This window comes from Nelumbo nucifera, chromosome 1 (assembly GCF_055504915.1).
Source record: "Nelumbo nucifera cultivar China Antique chromosome 1, China Antique-T2T, whole genome shotgun sequence".
Classification (NCBI taxonomy): domain Eukaryota; kingdom Viridiplantae; phylum Streptophyta; class Magnoliopsida; order Proteales; family Nelumbonaceae; genus Nelumbo; species Nelumbo nucifera.
Genome location: NC_142649.1, coordinates 183,701,720 through 183,707,512, shown reverse-complemented (window position 1 = coordinate 183,707,512; position 5,793 = coordinate 183,701,720).

Here is a 5,793-nt window from a genome sequence, read left to right as displayed (position 1 = left end):
ATTGAACCTAATGTGCAAACTTAGCACATAGAAACTTGTAAAAATAGAAAGGAAATTGGCAACATAACAAACTAGTCTATTATGCTTGCATTTATAATAGACTAGTAATGCACTTAATAGTATCTCCAAGACAAAATTATTTATAATTAATGGATAATTTCTGAACAGTTATAAGTGGGCGCTAAAATGAGAGTAAAGGACATATATATATATATATATATATATATATATGTCCTTTATGCCCATTGTATGTTTAAACAAGAAAAATATAATATCTAATGATCAATTCTATGATAAAAATATAATAAGGTTTTATAGGAACATAAGGGGTTCTATGATCTACGTTGCCGAGGCTACAGGGTCTCTCTCTCTCTCTCATAATCCTTGTTAACGTTCATATTATTTTATAGGAAAATAATATAATAATGAATTTTCCACGTAGGGGAGATTTGCATGAATTAGACCAATCCATTTCCATGCATCGTAATCAACTCTATGCCATACTAATTAATATTTCTAATACTCTCTGCATGCCTTAATTGTCAACTTTATCAATCTAACTGTATATTAATTAATATTAATATTGTTACTTTGGAAAATAAGCTGATAGAGCTGGTCGTAGCTAGTGAAGGTGTTGTGTACCCGCTTTCTTTTATCGGGCCGGTATCTAGGCATATATCTTCATCTCCTCCCTTCCTCCCGCGACTTTCTCTCAGCAATGAGAGCAGGATGCAGCTGCAGCTGCAGATCGATCGTTCTCACTTCTCACCTTCACAAGTATTGCTTTCACCTTTTGATTCTTTTCTACTACATCAAATCCCAATTGGTTTCTAGCTAACACTGTCGCATCATCTAATAATCGCCAATTCTTCTTGACTCTGATCAACAAATTCAAATCTCTGCCTGCTGCTTCTCCTTTTTGCATAGCACTAGCACACACACAATGGATACGATGGAACAGAGTTAAGATTAATCCCTATAACATTATGAAAATAAAAATGCATTTGGATGATCTATCGACCTTGCTGGCTGGATGTACAAGCGGGGCACATCATTTGGTCCAAAGCAAAGCCCCGTCCCAGGAAACGAGTAATCAATCTCTCACCTAACCCAACCTCAGGCTATGTTTGATTTGGCAGAAATTAGAGGGAGACAGCAAATCAGATTAAGACTATAACCCGACTCCTTTACCCAATGGGGTCAGCGGTCAGGTCAGGCTGATTTACCTCTTAACACTCCTCACCCATTGATAGAGGTGCAAGTCGAATCATGTTAGGTCAGGTTGAGGTCATCCCTAACCTAACCTTAGTTGAACCACCAATCCCAATCCTAACCCAACCCAAAGTTTCAAGTTGGGTTCAGGGTGGACTTCCTTTTGTCAAATTAATATACCTATTTCTTAGGTTTTAAGGGTTCGATCATTTTAATTCAATATTAGTACTAGCGGAGGGGGCCCTGCGTTGTAGGGGCTCACTCATAAACTATTAGGTTTGAGCTCAATTCGAATTAGAGATTTGAGCTTGAACTCGGCTCGGAGTCAAAAGATCGGAAGTTCGAGCTCGGCTACCTTGGATTGCAGGTCTCTCAAGCAGCCAAGGTGTCGAGCCGAGGTCTCCCTCAATTGCCGAAGTGCCAAATCGATGTCTCCCTCATCTGCTGAAGTGACGAGCTGAGGTTTTCCTATAAGGCAAGGTGTCGAGCTAAAGTCTCCCTTAGTTGACAAGGTGTCGAGCTAAGGTCTCCCTCAGTTGTCGAGGTGTTAAGCCGAGATCTCCCTTAGTAACCGAGGTGCCAAGCCGAGGTCTCCCTTAGTGGTTGAGGTGTTGTCTAGCTCGAGCTTGATTTGAATTAGAAACTTGAGCTTGAGCTCAGAAGTTCAAGTTCGGCTTGGCTCGAACTCGACTACCTTTGATTACAGGTCCCCTAACAGCCGAGATGTTGAGGTAAGGTCTCCCTCAGTTGGAGAGAGAGTGACATTCTTGTAATTTATAAGGAGAGAGAGAGAGAGAGAGAGAGAGAGAGAGAGAGTTGGTAGGAGAGAGTGGCATTCTTATAATTTGAAAGAAAAAAAAAAAGCAAAAGAGAGAGAGTTGGTAAAGAGTGGCATTCTTGCAATTTCTATGAAAAAAGGCAAAAAATACGGTTATATTCCATTTCTCTCATCCTCAAGCCTTCTTATGTACACACTTCAGCTTAATATATTTACTAGCGGAGGGGGACCTGCATTGCAGGGGCTCACTCATAAACTATCAGGTTCGAACTCGATTCGAATTAGAGACTTGAGCTTGAGCTCAAGCTCGACTCGAGTCAAAAGCTCAAAAGTTCGAGCTTGGTCACCTTTGACTACAGGTCTCTCAAGCAGCCGAGGTCTCCTTCAATTGTCGAGGTGCCAAATCGAGGTCTCCCTCAACTATTGAAGTGTCGAGCTGAGGTTTCCCTAGAAAGCAAGGTGTCGAGCTGAGGTTTCCCTAGAAAGCAAGGTGTCGAGCTAAGGTCTCCTTAGTTGATATGGTGCTGAGCTAAGGTCTCCCTCAGTTATCGAGGTTGAGTCGAGATCTCCCTTAGTAATCAAGGTGCCGAGCCGAGGTCTCCCTCAATGGTCGAAGTGTCGTCTAGCTCAAGCTCGATTCAAATTAGACTTGAGCTTAAGCTTAGAAGTTCGACCTCGGCTCGGCTCGAACTCAACTACCTTTGACTGTAAGTCCCTTAGCAGCCGAGATGTCGAGCTGAGGTCTCCCTCAATTGGAGAGAGAAAGTGGCATTCTTGTAATTTGAAAGGAAAAAAATAGCAAAAGAGAGACATGGTAGGGAGTGGCATTCTTGTAATTTCTAAGAAAAAAAGGCAAAAAATATAGATATAGATATAGATATACACATTTCAGCTTAATATATTTATATAGATATAGATATAGATTATTATGTGCAAAAGAACATATTTATCATGTTTTAGATAAAAAATGGTTTTAAATTTAAAATTTTTTGACATACATATATACATAAATAAATATGCACATACATAAATACATACGTACTTGTACTGAAAAAAAATACATAAAAGTATACATACATACATGAATACACAAAAACATAACGTACTTATATAAATACATATTCATATAAAAGCAAGAGAGAGAGAGAGAGAACCGGTAGGAGAGAGTGGCATTCTTGTAATTTGAAAGAAAAAAAGCAAAAGAGAAAGAGTTGGTAGAGAGTGGCATTCTTGTAATTTATAAGAAAAAAAGGCAAAAAATACTGTTAGATTCCATTTCCCTCCCCTTCTTACGTACACATTTCAGCTTAATATATTTATATAGTTTTAGATATAGATTATTATGTGCAAAAGAACATATTTATCATGTTTTAGATAAAAAAAAATTGGTTTTGAATTTAAAATTTTTTGACATACAATGTACATAAATACATACGTACTTGTATTGAAAAATATACATACATACATGAATACACAAATACATAACGTACTTATATAAATACATATTTGTATAATATTTACACATGCAAATATGAAGTTAAGTCGAGTTCAAATTGGGGCAACCAGTCAAGGCCTCAACCCAAAATTATATCAGGTTCATACTTTTCAAATCTAACCTAACCCTATTTTTTTAGGTTGGGTTCAAGATAGAGGTGAGCATTCAGCTTATTTAGTTAAAATTTGAACTGGATCAATCAAAATTTTAAAAACCAAATTTAAAAAATGAAAACTAAGCCGAAACAGAATTATCGAAACAACCAAAATTTTTTATTCAGTTTTTGGTTATTTTGTTTAAAACTGAATTTCAATAATATATATATATATATATAAAAATCAAATTTCATTGTATTATATATTAAATATTATATGTTATATATTAAATATTATATGTTATATATTATATATTACATGTTATATAACAAAGTTCGGTTAATTTGATTTTTTCAATTAACCAAATTTCTAATTCAGAAAACTGAAACCAAAACTTAAATATTCAAAAACCAAATAAAACTCACCCCTAGTTCAAACTAACCTGGCTCAAATTGCAGCCCTAATCCATAGGCATCCCTATATTCTCGTTATAGAACTCCAATGCATATCTTTGTATATGTACATAAATTAGATATATTTGTTTTATAATATTAGGGTCCATTTGGTTTGCATGAATAGGGGTCTGGAATTAGAATCGGAATGGACTATTCCGATTCTAACTGTTTGGTTGGGTGGAATCAGAATTGCATTCCCATTCTTGCTAGAAAGGCATTCCCCCATCCCTGCCCCTCCCTTGAGAATGAAATCCCATTCCTGCTAATTTTAATTCTCATTCCCATTTCTGTTTGAACCAAACAGACTATGGGAATGAACGATTCCGATTCCGTCTACAAACCAAACGGACCCTAAATATATAAATACAATATGAGGTGGATCTTTTCTAACTAAGCCAACTTACCAAACCAAACCAACTAGATGGACTAGTTGATCCATCACCAGGCCATATTTTCAGGTTTATTTTAGCCTCGAGCCATTTGAATCAACTTGGTCGACAATCAAGTGAACCAACTGGTTGAACTAAACCGATAGATGGACTTGATCCATCACTCAGCCATATTTTTATGTCTATACTTCACTCTCAAGCCATTTGCCTAAAAAAAAAAGCAATCAACTTAGTTAACAATCTAATAAACCAATTGGTTGAACTGTTGAACCGTTTGAATGCTGGCCAATAGATCATTGGTTAGACTTTTCTTTTCTTTTTTTATATTTTAGCCATTTCCTTAATCAATAACAATGACTGATTTATCGCTCATTTTTATTTAATACAATGAATTTATAATATTAAAGATATACCCATTTTTTTCAAATTTTCTATATTCTTCTTTATTTTTATATATTATATATTTTATATATTACTATTCAGTTTATCATGTCATATGCTCACCTATTTGACCCGGATGGACCAAACTACTGGCCCATCGCCCAAACAGAATGGTACAGTTCCTGGTTAGTTTTAATAACATTGAGTCTACCCAATCTAGCCTCACATGAGTCATGACAAGGGCTGGGTTACCCTGAACCTAGCCCAAAAAACATGGGTTGGGTTGGGATGAAGTTTGGGTTAGGGTTAGGGTTGAAGCCTTGACCAACCCAAACCCGATTTAACTTCATATTTACATGCATAAATATTATGAAACTATGCATCCATAATTGTATTGTTTATTTATATATTTATTTTGTTGCAGGTATTTATGTATTTATAAATACATATTTATATAGGGTTGTCGATGGGTTGGGTCTAGGTTAGGTTTAAGTAGAACTAGAACTGAAATCTATTATTAAACAGGACAAAATACACAGAAGCAGAACCGTCCCTGTTAATAGTTGGATCTATACGGTCATACTAATTATTAAAAGTTATATTTGTTTTTGAAATTATAACTTAAAATTTAAAATTTGATAATATAATCTTAAGAAAAATAATAGGAAAATATTAAATTATTTATATATTAATAAATTAAACATTTTTAACTAATATTATCTTATTTATTATCTATCAAATTTACGGTTTCAACTCAAAATATGATAAAATTATAAGAAAGTTATAAAAGTATTTTGGAATCGAACCAATTATTCAGGACAAAATCATAGAATCAGAATTATTATAATCAATTCTGATGAAGATTAAAAGTGTCAGTCCCTACTGGCAATGGCTACGCCAAACTCGTGCAGACTTTGGTAACGAGAGCTGCAAACATAGTCAGTCAGAGGGTTCGGGTGAATGCAAGAAAGCAAGAGCAGGAATGCAA